Genomic DNA, 24,805 nt, shown 5'->3' on the forward strand with positions numbered 1-24,805 from the left:
GAAAGGAGATTAGGAAGAAAAAATTAGGTTTATCTCAAGTAGATGCAGAAAAGACATTTAATATAATTCAATACCCATTCATCATTAAAAAGAAATTCTTGGAAAACTCAAAAAAGAAAGAAACATTCTGAATCTGATAAAAAGAAGTTACAAAACTCTGAAACATTCCCTTTACAATCTTTTTTTTAAAGAAAAATAACACCCTTTATTATTGCTGCTTTAATGCTTGAGAGAAAATATAGAGAATATCTTAGTCACCCCAGGATAAGAAAGAATTTCTTTAAAATAATAGAAAAGGTATTCACCATAATAGATGAATAAATGAACTACAACATAATTTAAATTTTTTATTCATTTAAAGACATCGATGAAAGAGAACTGCAAAGTGTAATAAGATATTTGTGGTATATATACTGATGGAGAATTGATACATAGTATAAAGAACCTCTACAAATCAATGGGAAAAAAGAAAGTCCAGTATAAAAATGGGTAAAAGACATGAACCAGCATTTTACAAAAGAGGAAGTACAAACAGGTATAAACAGGTTAAAAAAAAGATGCTTACTTTTAATCAGAAAAAATGTAAATTAAGATATTAATGAGATATAATTTAAAATCCACTAAATTGGCAAAAAGTAAGAAGCCTGACAATATGAAGTGTTGGAAAGATTGCAAATCAACAGAAATCTTTGTGTATTTTAAGAGAAACAATGTAAGAAAATTTTGACATAACAGGATTTTTTCAAAAGGAAGATTTACATTTACTTGAAGCAGACTGATGAAGAAACTAGCAGTGCAAGATCATCTTAGGTCAATCCTGGAGAATGAGATGATTCAAATTTGACCTATAGTTTCTACAAAGATCAGTGTACTCTCTTACTTCTAGGGTAAAATCTTTCAAAGTCCCAACACAAAGTACAGAACTCAGTTTGGCTAGGGGGAGCATCAATTTTGCCCTTCTGTCTCTGGGAAGCTATCTAAACTATTGCCTCTAGTCTACCTCTTCCTGAATAAGCAGAGGCCTTTTGGAGAAAAGTGGCCCCAAACTCCTTACTTGCTTCTCTGGGTTTCTATCTTCTCCCAGACCTAAGGCCCATAATTCTTCACAATTATTATTAAATTCATAACATCCTTAAATATTTATATAACTGAGGAGCGGGAGCAGCTTCTGTAATATTCCTTAATGGGAGGGCTGTCCAAAGAACTAGGCCCACCATTCCTGGAATTAGAAGCCAAAAGAAAAACTTAAAATTCTATTTTTTGGCCCTTATTCTCTCCTTCTTACAAAAGGCAATTGTCCCCAAAGTCCCTTTCCCATCCACACTATAAACTTCCCAGCAAAACATTTCCAAGTTCCCCAAGGCAGGCTAATTCCCCCACTTTTCATGTCTCAGATTTTTCCCTACCAGCAGCTCTCTGCTTTCTTGAATGAGCCAGCCTATTTCCTTCTGTCCTTCCCTTCAACCATTCCTTAGATCTTCATAAAAATTAAGAAAACAGATTCTCTGCCTGGTGGGGGTTATGGGTAGTTTTGATTTCTTTATTTTTATCTGTATTTTCTCTAGGTTCTGCCACAAACATGATTTTTTTTTAACTGATCGTGTTTAATGCTGTGATTGCAGACCATGTGCTGTTACTTGATATCTATGCATAATCTGATGTTACCTCGCTACAATCAAATCAGCATGATCTATTTGCACAGGTGATTTCCCTGTTTCCTGAGGACTTTAAAACTCTGCAGCTGCTTTCATGTAGGAAATAAATTCCCAGGCAGGTGTTCCTGTTTAAAGGACAAGTTCACAATTCTGTTTTGGGGCTTCTCTTTAGCTTTTATTTTTACTTATTTGGCACTCATATGTGCAAAATAAAGGGATTTTTTCTTCTTCTTCTCTTCTGTTTTTCAATAATATAACGGGAATGATATTTTTTGGAATATTTTCCAGTGCACTTTAACATCCTGTAAATCACACTGTCCTGTGACTCACTGCCTGAGAAAGGGCCCACATCAGCTAGAACAATAAAGTCATAACTCAGCACTGACTGTCAAATTAGATTTTTTTAAGACCCTGATAAGAGAAGGGTCTTGAAAGCTAGTCTTGGTTGAAAGAGAAACATTTATAAATTCTTTAAGCTCCAATTAACATATCAAGAGCCAGACCTCCATCTTTGAGTCATGAGTAGCGGTAACTCAGGCTGTGATATAAAAAATGTCCCTACCACACAGGAAGCAGGGCACCCTGCCCATTGAGGGCTGAGGACTGCAAAAAGGAGAAGAGGCAGAAATAGAGGAAGGCATCAGACACAAACACCTGGTACACAATTTCAGGGAGGGGGTATATCAGAAGAGTTGAGGGATCTGGTGTGATGTACTCCATTTGGAACTTGGAGGAGACACAGGATGGCCCTACACCAGTGCAAGATGCTCTATCAAATGAACATTAGTGATATACATAAACAGGCAGAGAGAGGGATGGGGTGAGCACTTCTTAGCTTCTCTTGGCTTCTAGGTGATGAAAAAGGAAACTCAAAGTTACTGCAAGCCCTGGGGAAGGAGCTGAGTTGATGGCCCATGGTATTCTTATAGAAGCACAACAGTAATGGACAATATGACTCTTCCAGAGGGTGTGAACTGGATAGCCATGAGCTCCAGAAAGGAAGGGGGATCGTGGCTTGGACTCAGAGGGGACCACAGCTCAGCTGAACCACAGTGGCTCCAAATCTGCCCAGGGTGACCAGGCTTTGCCTAATGCAAGGAAACAAAATGTAATTGGGTCTGCCACACATCAGCAGACCCTAGACCAAGATGCCAAGAACTGTACCATGATGTACAGGGGACCCCTGAGCAATGCAGAGTTTAGGGGCGCTGACCCCCCTTGCAATTGAAAATCTGAGTATAACTTCTGATTCCTTAAAATCTTAACTACTAATAGCCTACTGTTGACCAGAAGCCTTGCTGATAACATAAACAGTCAATTAACATATATTTTGTGTGTTTTATACACACACACACACACACACACACACACACACACACATTTTATGCATTCATGACATACCTAACTTTAAAAATATTTTTAAAAATATTTTTAGGCTATGTGGTTCACCTGCAAGTTTTTCATATTGTCACAAATTTCCAAATTTTTCCAATATATTTATTGGAAAAAATTCATGTATGAATAGACCCATCCAGTCCAAACCCATTTTGTTCAAGGGTCAACTGTGTATACTTTAGTAGAGACCAAAAAAGACTAAAGGCCAACAAATGATCTACTGGCAAACAGAGATCTTTCCTCCCTAACACCACAGGATCACGTTAATGCCCCCATATATCCAAGCTTCATTTCAGGGAAAAACAAGAGGAATGTGAGGAAATCTGAGATGTTGAGTACTTACTAAAAGAGAGTGAGTTTCCTAAAAGTTATGACTCTAACTGGCAGAGACTCAGATTCAATTGATTTGAAAATTATAGTTTGTTCCTTTTCATCCCCACCAGGCAGCATGGTGGGGTTTGTAAGAAAAAATCAGATCCACTGTAGAAGATAAGCATTTATTTTTAAGACCAGAAATAGGCCTATTCATATATGAAAATTTTATTTATGAGAAAGTTGGCACTGGAGAGCAGTGGGGAAAGGTGTTCTTTTCAATTTATGTCACTGGAACAATTAGAATACCATGTGGGAAGAAAAGGAGACAATCCCAACATTGTTCTATACACAAATATGAAATCCAGGTGATGAAAGAAAATGTCTTCTAGAACTATGCTGCCCAATGTAATAACCACTAGCCCCCTGTGGCTGTTAAACACTAGAAATTTTGAAATTGACTGCAATGAATCAAGATGTGCTTTAATTACAAAATATACACCAGATTTTGAATACTTAGTATGATTTTTTAAATGTAAAATATCTCACTGATCACTTTTGTATTGATTACATGTTGAAATAATGATATTTGGAATATATTGAGTAAAATAAAATGTACTATTAAAATTAAATTCACTTGATTCCGTCTACTTTTCTCAATGTGGAAAATTTTAAGTTATATATGGGGCTCTCATATTTTTCTCGGGCAGCTCTAGGCTAAAAGAAAATATTGGAGAATATCTTCTTAATTCATGTTAGGAAAAGATTATTTAAATTGTACATAAAATCAGTGATCATAAAGCAAAAGAATAATAAATTGAACTATGCTAAAACTAAAACTTCTTTTCATCAAAATAAACCATTAAGAAAATTAAAGGTAAGCCATGGAGTAGGAGAATAATTTGGCAACCCAAAAAACTACTAACAAAGGACTGGTAAACAAAATGTGTAAGGCATCTACCACAAATCAGTAAGTAAAAGAAAGACAACTCAAATTTTTTAATGGACAACAGTCCTATTAAAGGCAATTCACAAAGAGGAAATCTGGATGGCCAATAAGCGTATGAAAAGGTGCTCAACCTCATTAAAACAGTAAAAACGGAAATTAAATCCACAGTTAGATATGACCACACATTCACCAGAAATGGCTAAATGGAAAAGGTTGACAATACCAAGCTGCACAAGGATACAAAATCACAGGAAGTCTACAGATTTCAGATTGATGTAACCAATTTGAAAATCAATTTGCCATTATCAACCAAAGTTGAAGATACACACACCTAGTAATTTCCCCTCCTACATATACACCCAAAACAAATGCACACACATGTGTACCACAACACGTGTACAGGAATGTCTGCAGCAGCATTATATGTAAAAGCCCGAAAGTGGAAATGACCCAAATTCCCATGAATACATGTAAACTGTGTATATTCCTGCAATGACATACTCTACTGCAGTGAAAATGAGTGAGCAGCCATCTCAAGAAATATGGAAGAACCAGATAAACATACTATTAACCAGAAAAAGCCATACCAAGGACCATATGGTATATAATTTGATTTATACAAAGTTCAAAAACAAGCAAAGCAACACCCAAGTATTCTGGGATGACTACTTAGGAGATTGTAGAGATGGGGTTTCTAGGGTGCTGGTAACATTCTATTCTTGACCTAAGTGGTAATTACACAGAGTTTTATCTTTAAATGATTCATTAATCTGTATGTATATTTTACACATTTCTTTATATTCATGTTATAGTTTACAATTTAAAAGACTAGAAAGAAGAGCTACTATTTTCCTTGCATATTTGGATAATAATGTTCTATTTGCCACCCTACTACAAGTAATTTATTTTATAGCTGATTATATCTTTTAGATGGTTATTTCAACTGTGACTTCTTGCCTGTCTTACTGTAGGACAAGCTTTCAAGAGATGTAAAATTTTCTATCACTGTGCCCATCTAAATGATCTCAGTAGTCCAGCCTGACTGTATGTTAATATTTAAATGTCTAAACATCACCATGATGTTATCAATGCATTTTTACTCTCTGCATATCCAACTAATATTTGTTTGCATTCAGATAAGACTTTATTGCTCACTGAAGGAATAAAATTAAAATGCTACTTTGAAAATGTCATAAAAAAGAAGTTAGAAAATTAACCACTACATTCCTAACCTTATCTGATTCCCCGTGCTCAGGTAATAGGTGTAAAACTCAGCCTCCTATCCATATATTTTTATGTAACCTGAGGAAACTATCTTTTCAACTCTCTGCAAAAATTTTTGGTATGTAGCTGATTTTTCTCATTGGTAAAATGTATCACAGAGGAATTACTCCCAACCACAAACTTTGGTCATGTTCTCAACTGTTATATTAGTTTCCTGAGGCTGCCATAAAACAGTACCACAAACTGAGGGGCCATAAAACAGTACCACGAATTGAGTGGCCAAAAACAACAGAAATGCATTCTCACAGTTCTGGAAACCAGATGTCCAAAAGCAAGGTGTCAGTAGGGCCATACTCCCTCCAGAGGCTCTGAAGGAAAATATTTCCTTGCTTCTTCCAGGTTCTGGTGGCCATCAGCATTCCTTGGCTTCCTTGGCCTGTGATCCCCATCACTCCAACATCTGCCTCCATCTTCACATCACCTTCTCCTTTGTATGTCTGTGTCTTCACCTCTTCTGTCTCTTATAGGGATATTAGTTACTGGAATCAGGCCCACCAAGGATGATTTCATCTCAAAGATCCTTAACTTAATTACATACACAAAGAGCCTTTTTCCAAATAAGAGCACATTCACAGTTTTGGAATGGAGCCACCATTCAAGAGAGTACACCTGTCATTGTTGGAGGAGGTAGTTGAGACGACAAGACTGTCAGCTGACCCACAAGCTGGACCCAGGCAACTGGAGGGTCCTCACCCCCTCCCACATCCTTGGAAGATATCTCCTTCCCATCGTTACCACAATAGGAGCTGACTGCAAGGACACAGCCTTGAGAGAGTGATTGAGATGATCTGGACTGTGAATGTCACTAAGCCCCATTAAGTATTCTATACGAACTCTTAAGATTCTGGCAGGCAGTGACAGAGATCTACTCATACTGCAACCACCCAAGACAAGCCTCGGATGTGAGTTCCTTTGCTTAAATCTGCCATCTACCAATTTGAAGCGGTCTGCCTCTTTCTTCTGTCCCTCCTTGCCCTCCATACATGAGGCCTGTTTCAGATTTTACCTGGGAAGCTCCCAAGGTTGTGAACCAACAGTTATGCAGGGGAAACATACTAAAAAATTTAAAGGATACAGATACAAGAATAATAGAAGAAACTGCACTATTTTAAATGGGATCCTTAAATTCCTCACAAAAGTGTATATATATATATATATATATTCATACCCCACACGCTTAATTAAAAACTCAGAAGAACAGTATGTAGGTTTTATTCAACTTTAAATCCCAACACCTAACCTAGTGCTCCTGACATAGTAATCAGGATATAATACAAAATTAACTTACATGACCTGTAAGATAATTATGTAGCAACTTAAGGACCACTCGCTCTGCCTAGACTCAGAATTGGCTTTAACATCAGATTTAAGAAAAGGAAACAGAATCGCCATTTTTTTTCTTATCTGAAGCCTAAAAAAATCAAGCATTACATTAATCACTGACAACAAAAGAACTGATATCTGGGAAGAGACAGGAAGAAATGAAGTAGATAACAAAAGAGTTAATATCATGGGAAACTTAAAGGAAACTTAGGTGAAGAGAGAAACTGAGGGAGCCCTAGTCAAAGCATTCTGACATGACCTTCTAGGATGCTTTTACAAAAAGTCCACATGACTAGCACTTACAGCATGAATGGCAGAGAAAAGAATGAAGATCCTCATGGAACTGACCACAAGATACAAGAAAAAAATTATCTTGCATAAGGGTAGGGTTATGATGACTTATCTTGGAAAAGTAAACAAGCCACATACATACAACTTCTCAATGGAAAAAGGAATTATGATGTCAGAAATATGAATTGACTGTCAAAAGTACATAAGACCAACTCTATAAGTTGTAAAATAGAAGTCACAGGTCTATTCCAAGACATGACAAAAATTACATTTCTTTTAATAGAAATTTAAAACATGTTCATCTTTGTATCACTCAAGTGCCAATCACTATCCAGCTTGTATTATGCATGCTCACCTGCCCATAGAAACACGTGTGTGTGTACACGTGCACGCACACTGATGCATGAACAAAATAATTTTATTCTGTTTCAGGTGTTTGATATTCTGGTCAGGATCAGCTGTGTATTTCTTGGTATGTGTGATCATCTGAAAATTATGTCAATATAGAACTTACCATTTTTAGAAAAATTCCTACAAGATTATCCAGTGAGTTACAAAGGATAAAATCAGCATAAAAAATATTCTGTCATCAAAAACAATTTTCTGGTAAAGATTAAGAACCAAATGTACTTATCAACCTGTCAATCTCCAAAATTCCTGATGAAATGATTGCTAAAAAAAATACAATGACAAAAAATCCCAAGGCCACTAATAATAAGAAAGAGAACTTTCAGTGAGCAGAGATCTTAGTGATTTTTCTGGAAGGTGGAAATAGAAAGCAGCAGCCCAGAAAGTTCACAGCAAAGGCTGCTGTTGACCAGAGCCCTTGTCTATCTAAGTGAGCCCAGAAGAGACCCAAGAGCCACGCCAGGGGTAGAGAGGATGGTAATGGAAAGAGGTGCAGAAATCTACAAGACCTATTAAGTCTGCCTATAGAATTAGTCCTCTCCTGATTTCCCTCTCTCTTCCCCAGTCTGGCCCTCCATTGGGAGGTGCCATGTTTACTTCCATTCACAACCAAGACACCTGCTTTCAAGAAACTCGTCTACCTCTGGCCCATCAGAATAAACCCCCTTATCCTTTTGGAAACTGTTGCTGCAGGTACCCTGCAGGCTGCTCCTCTCTGCCTAATACAAAGGACAGATAGTAAGCATTTCCAGACAACCTACACCTTCTCCATGAATATGAATACACAATCAAGAATCTTCAATATTTTGAGAAACAGGCACAAAAGCAAAAAAACTGAGGCAAACAGAACAACTGATCCAAAGATACTGATAATTAAGAAAAATAAAGAACAACTTAATTTTTATTCCAATCAAGATTCTAAGGATGGAAAACATAGTATATCCATAGCACTAGAACAGGTTGCTTCCATACCTTGGCAGACAGAGAAAGTCAAATATCTTATGAACTTACTCATATGCTGGAATCTGAACAAACAAACAAAAACTCATGATGTAGGAAACAGACTGTTAGGTTGCCAGAGAGGGCGGGGGAGGTAGGGGCGATATGGGTGAGGTGGGTCAAAAGGTACAAACTTTCAGTTATAAAATAAATAAGTAAGGGACATATAATGTACAGCACAGTGACTAAACTTAGTAACACTGTACTGTATATTTGAAACTTGCTAAGATAGTAGTTCTTAAAAGTTCTCATCTGAAGAAAAAAAAAGTTGTAACTACATGTGGTGATGGATGTTAACTAGACTTATTTTGGTGATCATTTCACAGTGTATACAAATACTGAATCATTACATTATATACCTAAAACTGGTACAATGTTATATGTCAACTATATCTCAATTTAGAAAAGATTAGAACAAGATTCTATGTCAAGGGAGCAATCAGAGAACTTTAAAAATTGCCTTGGAAAGCTAAAATGTGTTTGCTGAATTTTTTTAAAAATCCAGTAGAAAAGCTAGAAAGTAAAATTGAAACAATGGAAAAGGGTAATATGAGAGAAAAAGGGAGAGACAGACCAGCGCTTCTCAAATATTAATGTGCACACAAGTCACCTGGAGATCATGTTAAAATGCAAATTCTGATTCTACAGATGTGAGACTCTGCATTTCTAACAAGCTCCCCAGTGATACCATGACTGCTGGTCCACAGGCCACATTTTGAGTTGTAAGGACTTAGAAAGACATGTGCTTATGAAATCTCAGAGCAACCAAAAATGTTTTTTAAATAAAAAGAAGAAAGTCCTAAAAGTGGGGTCCAGTATTAGTCTCAACCCACTATTTGAAAGAGGTACAAAGGCATTCAGATGGCCCCATCTCCCGACCAGGGCTGAGTCCAGCTGGGATGCTCTCCCTCCTGCCTCTTCCCAGCTCCCCGAAGGCCACTACCTTCTAAGACAGGCTTTGTTCCTCTTCAGCTTGTTTCCTCTTCAGACCAATTTCTGGTTAACTCAGTGCTTTGTCTCACTTAGGAAGACAAAGTTTAATAACAACAGAATTAAGACTAGGTCACAGTAACCTGTACCAAAGTACTTCTAATTTATTGCGTAATACAACCAGGAATATTCAGTTTCTAAATCTTAACATTTTGAATGTGACTCTCATATTAAAAGAAAGATAATCACAACAACATCCTGACACTGATTCTCTTTTCCTTAATGGAGTCACTGACAAATTTTTTTCACTTTTCTAAACAGGAGCAAAGTCACTGTTAATGAAGTGACATACTTTGAATGTATAGCCTTTGAACTAAATTGTGTGCATTATTGTCTGTTTTTAAAACTTCTGAAGATTAAGGAAACATCACATGTTTTAGCAAATGATACTTGAATATTCAGGTAGTTGGTGAATCAAGAGGCTTGCTTACCTTGTTCTGCAAATTTACCTTTTGCTTAAAATGTCTTTATTATATAATAATTGTTTCAGAATTGAATTCACCTTTTGTTTAACAGCTCTCTATCACATACTAATTGTTAAACAAAATGTTTCTAAAGAGTTTCAGGCTGAAACAATTGACCATTTTCTTTGTCTACTAGAGTAGAAGCCATCTAATACTTTTATACTTACTATTGAGAGAAAAAATGAGTGTTTATAAAACCATCTGAGAAAGAATGGAGGATTTATGCCAAAAATATTACCTCTAAAGATTTCTAAGTTTTTAGAATAACTTCTTGGGGGAAAATATAAATTCTGATCCTCAAAAAATTCCTGGCATCTCAGGAAGTAGAGCACAAAAATAATATTTATCAGAAGAACACTATAATATTTAGAAATATTTAGGTAATTACATCAATTCGTACATTATAAAAGTAAATGTAAAGGAACAATTGTGAGAGACTGAGGAAATTTGGGGCTTTTTAAATAGAATGGAATACTATATGACAAAAAGGACTAATACATGCAAAGTTTTACAAACATGACATAAACTTTTCCTAGAATTTTAATTTTATTGGAAATAGTGCAAAACTCAAACTTCTCTATGATCATATCAATTGAATCCATCTTGGATATTCACTTATTCAGCATGGTATTACAATAATACCCTTTCTGCTAACCATCTATATTGCATAGCTTTTTGATCAGATCACTCACTATAGCAAGTGCTGAACATTCCTAGTCTATTTTAAAACCAAAGAGAACCACAGTTGCCTGATAGCTCATGAAAGATTCAGTAGTATTGTTGATATTTTTTTACATTACTTAAGAAATAGCTAATGCTCTGCTGATTTAATCTTATCTATTAGAATGTTGTGCTTTTAGGAATATATCGTATTTCACATTCCAGACTTTAATTCAGAGGTCCTAAAGGTTTCTGCTGCAGTTATAACTGGACACTGTAACAGACATTATTAGTGATCTGCCTGTATCCTCTTACCCTTCCTGCTTAAGTACAGTTAACTTGATTTCCAACTCAAGGTCTCACATCTTCTCTGGATTTCAAAGTCTATTTTGCCCACTCACACAACAGGCCAGAAGTGTTAGGGAATTAATGATCTTCTGGCCCCAGAAAATCTCAATCTATGGCTGAAGGAAATTGTTGTAGCTCCTCCAGTGAAATGACCTGGAAGCACATACCTGTGCTGTTCCAGAGTTTCTTCAGTGGGGTTAAGTCCAATTACCCAAAGTGGTAACTAGCTTGATTATGTATACTTCACTCAGTTCCCTCCATCCTTTATCAGTATTCCCCACATCTTCCAAACGATCATTTGCACATGAATCCTTGTCTTAGTATCTGCTTCTGATAGAACCCAACCAAGAAAAGAGGTATCAGAAGTGGATTCAGGAGCAAATTCTCAGAATTGGATCCTAGAATTGGATCCTTACCTGCCAGAGGTAACAATAACCTCATTTTTAGGGCTAAGTAGAGGGGTAATAATCTTTGGCATGTTGTAACATCACATTTATAAGGCTCTGACTTGTGATTAATTGGAAGGTATACAAGTAGAAGGAAAGATTAGGTCCTTGTGAGGAAGAACCCTAAACAAGTGTATAAAAAGGTATATAAAATGGTAAAGAATAAGTAACCAAAAAAAGGGGGGGGGATAAGTTTTTTTAAAAAGTAAAGAACAAGTTACTACACCTTGCCTTTCTATCACTAAGAGGCAGGAATATATCCAAAGAGGCACTTATACATCTCTTTGGATTTTAGAGACTACATACCACACTTGGCAAACTTGTTCCAATCATTTATTAGGTAACTAGGGAGACTGCCAGTTTTGAGTTGAACCAAAGCAACAGATGGCTCTGCAGCAGGTTCAAATTATGATATAAGCAGCCTGACACTGTGACTACAGGACCAAGCAAATCCAAAGATACCAGAAGTACCCAGGATCCGTAAGAAAGCCCTATGGAGTCTCCGGCCAGGTGCAACAAGATAAACGTGCAGACTCCTCTGGTTTTAGAGCAAGGCTATGCTGTCTGCAATAGAAAACTGTACTCTATTAGAATGGCAGTTCCCAGCATGTACCGAGGACTAACAGACACTGAGTGACTGGCTAGGGTACATCAAGCCACTCTGCCACTGGAGATGTTCATAATAAGCTGAGTATTGTCAGCCACTAAGTGATAGTGTTGATGTGACTCAGCAGCAACTCATCACATGATGGAGAGGCCCAAAAGAACAAGCCAGTCGCACAAACAGGTGGCTCTGAACTTCATGTTACCTAGCTCTGTTGCAGTGATTCCAACCTCTCAACTCATTCCTGTGGCTTTGTGGGGCTTTCTTACAGCCAGCAGATGAAGAAGGGACAAACCTGAACCTGATTTGCAAATTAATCAGATTGATTTATTAACTTTTTCTGAAAACATTGCTGCCACAATACAGTCCCACTTAGGAGTGACCCTGAAATACAGTGGTGAAGGGAAATTCCCCCAGTAGATGAGTTTTAATGAAAATGTTCTAAAGCTTTGGGCTCAGTGTCAGGAAGCACCAGAAAGGCCTTAAGGTACTAAAAACAAATTTTCCCTGTGTTACAGACTGAATATTTGCAACTCCCCAAAACATGTATGTTGAAATCCTAACCCTAATGTGATGCAGGATGGTGAGGGTGTTTGGAGGGTGTGGGGAAGTGATTAGGGATTAATTAAGTAATTTCTCATGAATGGGATTAGCATCCTTATAAAGAGGCCCCAGAATGCTCCCTTACCTCTTCCACCGTGTAAGGACACAGTGAGAAGTTGGCCATCCATAAGCCAGAAAGTGGGCCCTCAGCCTCCAGAACCATGAGACATTAAACATTTGTTGTTTAAGCCTCCCAATGTACAGTGTTTTTGTTATAGCAGCCCAAACATACTAAGACAAACGCTTTATCATCTCTCCTACAGCCAGGCCAAACTATCTCAGCTGAGAACCACTGATACAGAGACACATTAGATACAATAGGATCTGAATACAGACATTCCTCAGAGATGACAGCAGACCATTACTTATTCAGGAAAATACTTATCCCAGACTGATCTACACATAGCAAAGTATACAAAACTGGGTTTTAAAACACAAGTCCTGTCCACAAAGAACTCCCACATTAAAATCCTCACTATCCTCCATTATCCAGCATTGTCTATCATTATGGAAATGCTAGTTTTCTAGATTCTATTCTAAGGACTGGAACTTCCAGAACTATAAAGTGTAGGTGGGTGTAAACGCATTCACATACACACATCTACACACAGAAAATCTATCTGAACTTCTGACATGGTATCCGGATTTTTTTCAAAGATGGTTGAAGTACATGATAGAAAATGCCTGACACTGTCATTGTTGCCATCATCACCTTTGCTTCTGACCTCTTCCTCTCTTTTCTGTCATCTTCTTCTCTCTTCTATCACCTGTCACTTCTCCTGCGACTCTCAGATTTCACATAGGAGAGTCTGCCTTTTCCTAATATCACTACCCTATGGCACTCTCCTCACCTTCTGCTTAGACAGAGAATGGATTCGTCAGTACTGTATCACAGTTTGAGTTGTCTTTGTTCATTGCACAAATGGATTTGAACTATTTTTCCAAATAAAGACACTTTCATTTTGTATTTTCCTTACTTCTGGGCTCAGTGCTCCTCAAAAGCTTGAGGGTACCAGATAACCAAAGTTTATTGTAAATGTGATGATTCTAAGTTTGTTTCTCATAATTCCAACAGGGATGAATTTGCAAATCTATGCTTTTATTAAGAGTAGATATAAGAAATGGTCTTCTCACTTCCACACAATCTTTCTTCTAAGCACTGCTATTATCTGTGTTGCTAATAAGACACTTTGATTTACTCATTTATTTAATGAGCATTTGCCAAATTTCTATTATCTCTGAAGCTCCTTGTTAGGCACTAGCAATATAAAAATAAGTAAGACATAGTCCTGGGGGGAGGGGTGTACAGCTCAGTGGTAGAGTGCATGCTCAGCATGCACAAGATACTGGGTTCAATCCCCAGTACCTCTATTTTATATATACATAAAGGAAGGAAGGAAGGAAAGAAAGAACAGAAAGAAAGAAAGGACAGAAAGAAACAAAAGAAAGAAAGAAAATAAATAGTCCCTCTTATTGAGTAACCCAGTCTTTGGAGGAAAAAACCAAGTACACAACTAATTTTTATAGAATTGATAAATACCACAGCAGAAACAAAGGTACAGTGGGAACTCAGAGAAGGGAAGATTTAACTCTGCCTGGTGGAATCTGGAAAGACTTCATATGAAGTGTGATATCTGAGCTACATCTTGAAGGATGGGTAGAAATTTGCCAGACTAAAGACCAATAAATTGGACAGTAAAGAAACCACAGGTTCTAAGCCATGGAAGTGCAACCTAACAATATATCTAGAGAACTAGGTGTTTATAATTAAGTGAAAGAAATAAGGCTTAGAAGAAACACAAGAGCACAATCTAGAATGACCTTATGTACCATGTTAAAGACTGGCCTTTAACTTGAGATGCTAAATGGAGAGCCATTTAAGGATTTTACATATGAGAGTAACATGATCAAATATGCACTTTATGAAATCACACTGACCATAATAAAGGAAAAATTGGAGAAAGATAAGATGAGAAATTAGATGACCAGCTAAGAGAAATAATAAGAGCCGAACTCTAGCAGTGGCCAGAAGGTAGAAACAGAGGAGACCAACTGGAGAGGTATTTAGGAGATAAAATAAATAGGATCAGATAATGACTTTGTATGTGGAAAAGAAAGAGAAAGGAGGGGAGGGGAAAGTAACAGAGAAGAGTCAAGCATGACACTCAGGTTTCCAGCATGGTAAGTGAATGTCGGCTTCACTGAGTTAAAAGATTAAGGGGCAGGAAAAGGTTAGGGGCTCACGATGAAGAGTTTGTTTATGGAAATGTCAAATTTCAACAGCCTATGGGACACCCTACTGCAGACAAACAGGAGGCTGCTATGTATAAGTTATGATCTCAGGAGAAAGCTCAGACCTCAGCTTTTCCTTTTCAGAAAAGGCATATAGGTAGTACTTTAAGTAAAACTCCCCCAAATCACCATTTGAAACGGAAATCATACACAAAAGCATCACACTTAAAAATGTAGATAGAAACTCTGTGCAAATGGAGACTAACAACAAGAACCACTCAGAGTCACTAAGGCAATAGGTTATGTCTTCTGATAAGATGTATCAATTTAATTTCTCCAAGTGAAATCATGTTATCTTCATTAACCTTGCAATTTATCAAAACCAGATTTTCTCTCTTCTCTTAGGTTCTATTCATTTATTCATTAAACTTATATGTTTGCTAATTAACGTAGCCCAAATATCAATAGCTTTTTCTGTTTAGCCTTGACCTTAGTCCTGAGATCTTGGGGCAAGAGAGACCTTGCCCATATCTGAGGTACTTCTCATTTTAATGTGCATTGTTCTGCTCTAGATTTTTTAATTGTTTACTAAAAAAATTTTTTTTAAATATGTCATGCATTGAAAGAAGTGATATTCAAATATTGTAGTCATTCCAACTTTTTAAATATCTTAAATATTTCCTTCAAACAATAAATGCTGACCTTCAAAAAATCAGTACAATGGCCTCCTGATATGGTGAGTGTCCCACTTCTCTGAGTCCTATTGTTCAGAGAATAGATTTCTTTAAAAAGTAAAAACTAAAAAAGTTAAAGCTTCTTCCTGAATCTCACTTCAATATAGTTTGATTTTACAAGACAATAAGGATCTAATCACATCCTGATTGGTACAGACTTATGCAAAGAGTTTATGCAAGAATTAATGGACATTAAGAAAGTCACTCCATGAATACTGATATGTGATTATGCCTGAAGATATATAAAGTCACCCACAGCTGGAAACATGCTGAAATAATAAGGCTGTGGTTGGAAATGCTTTTTTAATTATGAATTTCTTTTCTATTTTTAGAAGATAGTACTGATCTTCACTTACTTGTATTAGAGATACATTATTTTAATTTAAAATCTCATTCCTTAAAATTCCTATACATAGAAAATTAAGAAAATCCATCACTGACATATGTAAGAGTTTCTGCATTCAAAAAATTCCTGAGAGATTTATATCTTCATCTCAAAGAGAAAGAAGAATTGTCACAATTAAATTCATGTGCTTAATTAAATTAGATAAGTAGGTTATAAGATGTGTTCACTTGATGCAAAAATTGTTATCATGAACATAGGAAAGATGAAAGTCATACTTAGATACCACCCAAAAGAATACACTGTCCTACTTTTCATCTCTTAACTTCCAGATAATCTCTAAATTATCAAGGAAGAAAACTAGTGTTTATTGATGCCACGTAGCTAGTCAAATGACAATACATACTACCTGATTTAATCCTGTCAATGTACTTTATTCTTAGCCTCATTCCGTTTAAAAAATAAATAAAGAAGCTTGCATAAAGGCCTAGAGGTGATTTTAAAATATGTCCACAAATTCTTCGCAGAAGTGGAATCTAATTGAGTGTGGGCTGGACTTAGTGACTGAGAACACGACAGAAGTGTTACTTAGTGATTTCTGAGACTAGATTATGAATGATGTTGAGACTCGCTCTCAATCTGGGGCACACTAGCTGCTATGTTGTGAGGCTGTTCCAACAGCCTGCACTAGTCAGTTCAAGCTGCCATAACAAAATATTACAGACCAGGTGCCTTATGCAGTGGAAATTTATTTCTCACAGTTCTGGAGGGTGGGAGTACAAGATCAAGGTGCCATCTGATTCAGCTCCTGGTGAGAAAAAATAATTTTTCTGGCTTCCAGACAGCTGCCTTCACACTGTGTCCTCACAGGGTAGAGAGACAGAGCTCTGGTGTCTCTTCTTCTTGGAAGGGCACCAGCCCTACCAGATTAGGGCCTCACCCTTATGACTTCCTTTGACCTTTATCACCTCTTCATAGACTCTGTCGTTGAATATAGTCACATTGGTGGTTAAAGTTTCAATGTATGAATCTGGGGAAGATACAAACATTCAGTCCATAACATAACCCCATGGAAAAGTTCACATGGCTAGGAACTGAGGACATCTGTGTGAATGAGCCAGTTTGGAAGCAGTTCTTACAGCTACAGTCAAGCCTTCAATTGACCGCAGCCCAGGTCAATATCTTAAAGGCATCTCATGAGAGGCCCTGTGCAGCCACCTAGATAAGCCTATCCTAAATTCCTTCCTGTGAGAAACTGTACAAGAACTAAATATTTGTTGTTAAAGCTGCTAAATTAGGGGTAACTTGTAACTGCTATAGTGCACTAATATACGTAGGTCTCAGTCAATAAGTTTGGTAAAACAGGGATTGGAAACTGCTGATTGCTGAAGTATGTGCTCTTTCTACCACTTGTACTGCCCACACTGCCTCTGCAATATTTATTTAAAACCTCATTTATAAATTGTGAAACTTTACATATATTATCTAGGTTAACCCTAATAACAACTATGAAAGATTGGTTTTATAATAACATACAAAAATATATTTTTGTAATTAAAAATAATTTTTAAACCAAATAAAAGATATGATTTTGATACTATAAAGCTCTACCTCTAAAGAACACCCCAAGAACACGGCCACTTCTCTCCATCTTCACTATGACCACCTAAACCACCTGATTTTTGCCACCATTATCTCTGGTCTGGACAACCTCAGCAGTTCCTTGCTTCCTTGAGGTGTTCTTCCCCAATCTGTGTTTCATGTAGCATGACAAATGAACTTTTTAAAATGTAAATCAAACCATGGTACTCTCCTACTAAATATTCCTCCATAACTTTGTGTGACTACTCTTGCTGGTTATACTTAATAGAGCTAAAGCAGAGTAAATGGTAGTAGTCATACAGTCACTCAATTGGTGGCAATATATTGCAACTACAATACAATACATACCATATGATCACCTTCATTTCTTTTCACTTCTCCACACTGGTCTTTTTCTATCCCATGAACCCACGAACCATCCTCAATCTGGTCTCAGAGTCTTTGCAATTTACAAACCAAGGAAGAATGTGATCTCAAGGGAAGAAAAAATGAATTCATGGGTTAAAGAAATTATGGAATAGCTGAAGAGTACAAGCACTAAGAAATAAAGATGGGAAAGTGAAGAGTTCAGAATATAGGCAAGAATATAATTGAAGATTATTGAACACTTTAATAAAACATTCCACACTCTATCTGTAAACAATCTAAACAAGTCTGAGTTTACTTACATCCCTAGTTTCTCCAGCCAGATTCCATTAACCACAGATATCTAGGTCAATTCATCTCTCTGGTCTGCCTTTACTCTCTGTCACACGATGTCTCAAATTCTCTCTCCTACTGAGCTGGTACTAAACTGTAGACAGCTGTATATTAAAAGGGACCACACACCCCATTACACCAAGCTCAGTGCTGTGACACTGCAAATGTGATAGCGGTGATTCTGCCTCTGCTGGCAACTCTCTCTTATTGTGCTTACTCCACGCTCTCCTTCGTCTCTTCCTTTTTCTGCTTCTCTTTCTATTTTTTTAAAGGCTATTTTTCAATCCTATGCATCATGTACTCCTAATACCCCCATCTGATCATGGTGCTCTTTCTTCTCGCTACAACTTTTCCTTCCCTACTTTTGTTCAACATGGAAAAACAATTTATTTCTCTCAGATATCCTATGTGTTCCTAACAGTGGCACCAAAAAGACAATTAACCCAAGAAATCCTACTAATACAGAATTCTTGAGGCTAGTGATTAAGAATTGTCTTCATTTTTAAGTGTCCTTAGCTATAGCTATGTACTAGTCAAAAGGAAAATAATAACAGTAGACTTGCCTCCCCCTAGTTAGGCTTTAGGTTTTTATAACTCATAAGACAAAAAGTCAAAATTATGCTTCAAAGTCTCTTAGGAGACCCAAATTGGAGATTAATATACCATCTCTCGATAAATCAATCACCGTCTTCCTTCCAGGGGTGGACTACACTACTTTTTTTGGTTTGATATCAGATGAAAGAGTTATCTTGTGTTTGGAGTCAAAACTGCATTAGTAAGTAACTGTCATTAAATATCAGAATCACAATCTCACAGTAGGAGCCAACGCTATGAGAGGCATGAAAGAACTGAGGAAGAACAGCAGATTAACACCTCCCCTCACACTTCCACCCGAGAAGAATGGTGGACTCACCCCTATTTACATTTCTCTCTCCCCTCTCTCTCTCTCCCTACTCCTTCTTGCTAAGTTTGCCTTAAACTCATAGGTGATGTAACTACAGAATATACAGGTAAGGCCACTATCTGCCCTAGCCAAATGACAGCTGCCTTGAAATGGAAGGAAACACCCTCCTTGCTTTTAGCCATAACTAGCCTCTACATGTAATTTACTCCTGGTTATAAGAAGTGAGCACAAAGTCTGGAAACACAAGTACACAATAAAAAGCTTATTGATATTATATTACAATGCACATTAAAATAATATTATCTGCATTTCCAAATGCTATGGTCATCCTATATACAAAAGAGTTTGAATAATTAGTCTCCACTCCTTGAGAATCTATGAACTAAAATAAATTAATAACAATTGCAGATAAAAGCATTAAAGTGGTAAGACAATGTTATCAAAATAATTGTTATGTCAAACACATGGCTAAAATGTTCAAGAGTAAAATATATGTATCCAGTTTTCCTTTGGGTAGTTAATATAGGAGATATTTACATGGTATAGAATTTTGCCTTACTTTCTATCCTTAAAAATTGCTAATTACTCCTGCCCAATCACTAAAGAAATGAGAAATATATATTTACACTACATATCCATTACTTAATAGATTTTTCAGGTATGAACCTTCCTTTACAACTCTCAACCTATGTCTAAAAAGTAAAAGTTAGATAAACTTCGTATCTGGTAGTTTCAGCAACCTTCACCTTCTCCTTGGAAGAAAAGCAATTAGGTATTAATTGGATGGTTAGAAGGAAAACCTGCTGATTTCCAGGCAAACGGGATGTGTCGGGTTAGAAAGAGAATGATTGTTCTCATTGACTTAGACTGGACACCTGGTAAGTCCTTAAGACGACCCCGTACCAGTCTCAGAAAAGCACAATATGTACTGAAAATGACCAACCAGATATACAGAATCATGATCATTTCATTTTCTGCCCATAGTTTTGTAAAAACTACAGGCCTAGAAAATTAAAGGTTTTATTGCGGACAGATGGGCATGCATGCTGGGAAGCCATGTAGCTGGCTGACTCAAAATGGATGAACAATCCCTGATTTTCATAACACTGCACTTGAAGACACAGCATATTTCCTGCCTGAGCAATAAGGACAAGGGAATAGGAAAGACTCCTTTCTAATATTTTTCCAGATAGTTAAATGTAAGTGTCTAGAGAATTTCCACTTACAGTTAGCTGACCGTGCTTGGCACGCATCCTGCCAAGATTCATTATCCTGCTTAGTTTCAGGTGCCTGAGGGAGGTGGTGAGAAAGACTGTGTCTACACGGTCTTGGTCTCTGCTATCTGTTAATCGTGTCTAACTATAGACTATGGCAGCAGCTGAGTTACATTCTTGCTTCTCTGGGAGCACAAAGTAATTTAACACAAGAGTCAAGCAACAGTTCCCAAATCTGGTCTAGGAAACATTAAAAATATACTTTCTTTGGACCACACTACAGTTAGGATTTAGTGGGTTAGGGGGATGGGGTATGTTTTAACTGGTATTCCCAGTAAAAACATTCTCATTTATGAATCAGTACTCAGGAGATCAAAAAGCATTAGAACCCAAAGAAATACATCTCTAATAGCACAATTTAATCCATGGGCAATGGAAATTAAAATTTTGGAAGAGAAATCACATATTAACAACTACCTATATACCTTTGCATGAAACCTAGCCAGGTTGAACCGTTTTAAATTTCCATCTAGCCAACATCTGAATGTAGAAAGTTTGAACTAAGTGACCTTTCCCACCCTGCTTCAAGGATTGTAAATGTTTAATAACCAGATCTCTGGGAAAAGATGTGTATGTCAGTACATCCCTATTACAAATTTTGCTGGTATAAGAGATAGGTAATATACAATTTACAAATAATAATAAAATATACAATATTCTTTATTATAAATTCCACATACCTAAATCTTCAATGAGATGTCATTTTCTGAAAATCCACTACCAGTTTTTATAATTCTATTGCCAATGAAAGTGTCACAAATGAGACTATGAACATATGCTTGATTACTATCCAGTTCAGCCAAGAAGTCCCTCACGTCATTACCAATGAGTGTAGTTGGGGCACAAAATTTAACTGATAATTTTGTTTACGTGAAGGATAAGACTAAAGTGAAACAAGGAAGGCCTATGCAGGAACTTCACTCACTCATCAATAATGAGAGTGACTTCTTGGCTAAACGGGATAATAGTTTGTGAGTACTGGAAGAAAATTTCCTCATTTTTTTATGCTATACACAATTTAATAACTACAGTCATAACACACTTTGTTTAATCAGAAAATGTTTAACATTTTCTCCAGCATTTTTTAAACTTATACAATCAACAAGGCACTAAATCAAATCCTAATATGCACCATTTGCTGATTTCTGTGGTGTAAAGACTCCTCCTACCTGACCAACTTCAAACTACCAATATGACATCACTGAAGGCTAAATTTGGAAGAGATGGACAGTAGTTTCTTCCACCAGACAACTGATATATATATAACCTCACAAGCAGAGATACTGATTAAAGGTAATACAAGAATTAGAAAGTAATGAGTTTTGAGTATTGAATACTTTTGTTTTAATGTGAATTAAGTAAGTTTATATAATTTAATTTTTGATAATGGTTGTGTTTAACAACCAGTTCACAAAATTCATGAAAATTTAACAATTGACTATCATGAGCTAGTCAGAACCTCTGTTATATGTGTGCTTACAATATAAAGGTGAGAAGAGGCAAGGCAGAACAGGTTAGACAACCCATGCTATGGGAGGAGGGGAAGAAGTGAGAGACTATGCAGAAGAAAAAAACGTAGAAAAAGCTTCCTTATCTGTCTGCAACCCACACTCTCAGATAGTCCCATTTCTTAATTATATAGACAGCAATTCAGCAGCAGAGCGGCAGGGAAATTAACCAATTGATGGAGGGCCCTGGTCACTGGCCATGGCACCTTCTCTAAAAGCAATGGGCCAGTGGTTTTCAACCCTGTTGTTTATTAGAATCAGTCATAATTTTATATATATACATATATGTGCAAATATGTACATGTACATGTACATGTGTATATATCAGGGCCACCCAAACCAGAATTTCCTAAGGTGATTCTACATTCCAAACTTTGCAATTTTAACCTGGAACACTCAACATTTAATTGTGTCTATTGATTCACATTGGAGAGTCCATTTCTGAAATCATCCTGAAACTAGGTAACTACCATATCAATTTCAACAAGTATATGAAATAATCAATTTCTGTGTTTGAATAGGAAATTGTGTCCAGCAAATTCTTTTTAGAATCAGCTTTAATAAAAAGAGGCATCTCATTTACAAAACTCCTTGCAATTTTTTCTAATATCTAGTTATAAATTCCTCATCAGTGAAAAGTTTATACTCACAATATTCTGTTGCCTTTCTATATTTTCAAAACTGAAAGATGAAAAAGAAACAAACTTTGATCTGACTGACAATATGATGGCAGGGACAGAAAGAGTATTTTTTTAGGACATATTTTCAATACTGTGCACATGGAATGGTATTTCCAGTTTGGGAAATCCCATTATTTTAAATGGCATTTACATGGTACCATTCCAAATTCCTTTGAAATTTTAACCTAGAATATTCAACTTTGAAGGTGTCTATCTGACTTAAGCTCACATTGGATAACTTACTTTTTTTCTTACAAGTCACTATTTCAACACTCAAGTACTTTGAAGTTAAGAAATAATCATCTAACATTTTTTAACTTTTAATCAACTTTAACATAATTATCAAGGTAAGTAAAAAATTTTATAGGAAAACACAAAATCACTTCTGAAAAATCTTTCTGTAATCAAAACAGTGTTAAAAAAGATTTAAAAGGATTACAGTCTGAACTTAAGAGATATTAGTAATCATATGATATTTTCATGCTTAGTATTATAATAAAAGCATCACATCAGAACATTTATATTCATGACTTAAGTTGCTAACCTTGAATGTTTCCACATTTTAACCACTTTTCTGGTTGGTAGTCTATCATTAGGAGGTCAGTATTCTCCTGATAACTTATTAGCAGTGTTGTTGGAGCCCCTCCCTGGGTCTCCATTTTCTCCATTTACATATGGTTTTTCCCTCCCACCCCAACATCTAACAGTGATGGTGTTAGTATTGGTGAGAGTGTCTCCAAAAGCATGAATCATTTGGGACGATAATCCCTTAAAGTTAGTAGCACAACTACAAGGCAATCTGTGGGCCAGTTTAGGGTTCAATTATTTATTTGCTCCTGAATTAACACCCAGTTTTACAGACACAATAATTAATCCCACCACCAGGGCATATGCAGAAAACTGTGGGCACAAACCATAAAATGTCACTATATCCACAGTACTAGCTTTCCAATTATCATTTCATTTTTGCTCACTTATTTCCATCCGTTTATTGCTCGCAAATCTTTCTAGTCAATACATTAGTCAGATACCACCTAACGTTCTTGGGCACTTCTTACAGTTTCCATTAAACTAAAATTCCAAAATAGCTTTTCAAATGCTGAATTTTTATCCTTGCCAATGTAAAATCATAAAACCTTCTTTATCCATTCACTGCATCAAAAACTTGATTTCTCTAGGTGCTAAAACATTAATCTTGTTTGGATGTACTTCAAGATCAAAGCTCCTATTTTAATAAATTTACATGACAATCAACAATAAATCCTAAGATGCCCACCTTTTTGGATTATGACCTGACTAAACAAGTTTCATCTGAAGCTGATGCTACAGCACTTCTGGATTTGGAAACAAAGAACATATTTAGGGGATTATATTTAGACAGAGACAGCAAGAAAGCTTCCTTTTACATACTTTTCCTTTCCCTGAGCACATGCAATATATTTACATCTCTGCAGGTTAACAGAAAACATGGATGTCATTATACAAGCTGCTTTGTTCCCTCTGGCTCTTTTCAAAATATCTAAGACAAGAGCTTCTAGGAATTTTCTGTAATAGAACTTTGCTGCCACCAACTGAACATATCACCCAATGCAAGTTCTTTTTTTTTTTTTTTCTTCTACAAAGTAGTGCCAGAAGGGAAGATGAAGAGAAGATCACACATTCTCTTGGCCCAGATCCCAAACCCTAACCAGAACTCCATTTCTAATCAGAAATATTACCAGAGCAATGGCAGTCCTCCCTTCCCAACCCTAAGCCAATTTACATGAATATAAAACTCCTTAATTTCTAACTAAAGGGCACTTGTTTTATTCATACAAACAAGCATAAATCAAAGGCTTTGTGCCAGAAATGTCATGTCATGAAATGGTGATAATGAACTGATTAGCGAGCTAGACTAAGGGGGTTACCAAGTCAGAAAGCCAGACTCTTCTAATCTCAGTCTCACTAGTAAATTCTTACCAAAAAAAAAAAAAAAAAATGCAGTAAAGTGCCCCCCAGGTGATCCTGGCTTCTTCTCTCTGGGCCAAATCCACAGCCATGTCTCAGGGATAAGGTATCAGTTAGTCAAGTAGTCCCAGACCTTAATGACACATGAGAA

Source organism: Camelus ferus, chromosome 6, assembly GCF_009834535.1.
Source record: "Camelus ferus isolate YT-003-E chromosome 6, BCGSAC_Cfer_1.0, whole genome shotgun sequence".
NCBI lineage: Eukaryota > Metazoa > Chordata > Mammalia > Artiodactyla > Camelidae > Camelus > Camelus ferus.